Genomic DNA, 454 nt, shown 5'->3' with positions numbered 1-454 from the left:
TGGGGAGGGTGACCTCCCCCCGCCCAGCCGCAGCGGCATTGCTGACAGCTACACTGCTCCCAAAGCCAACGGAGAGGCCAGCCTGGCCCGAGCCCCACATCACAGGCTGTCCCAAATCGCATCGCCCCTGCCAAGAGCAAAGGGCCGGCGCCAAGCATCCCGTCATCGGCAAGCACGAGGCATCCAGCGCTGGGGGCCCAGTCGGCGTCCTGCTCCCTGCTCAACTCCTCTGCAGCCACGGGGAGCAGTGACCTTTCTGCCCTAAACCTGAGCCACCCCAGGGCAGGGTCCTGCAGGCTGGAGACGGCTCCCAAGGACAAAATTACCTCAAGAGCACGCAACATCCATCCGGGCAGATTTTTCCTTATCAACACACCCAACTTGGGGTGAAACAGCAACACCAAAGCTGTCGCAGGAGAGCATGGCAGCTGCAGGACCCGCACAGGGCCATCCT

This window comes from Phaethon lepturus, unplaced genomic scaffold, assembly GCF_000687285.1.
Source record: "Phaethon lepturus isolate BGI_N335 unplaced genomic scaffold, ASM68728v1 scaffold29853, whole genome shotgun sequence".
Taxonomy (NCBI): Eukaryota; Metazoa; Chordata; class Aves; order Phaethontiformes; family Phaethontidae; genus Phaethon; species Phaethon lepturus.
Note: the sequence above shows the minus strand (reverse complement) of the source record.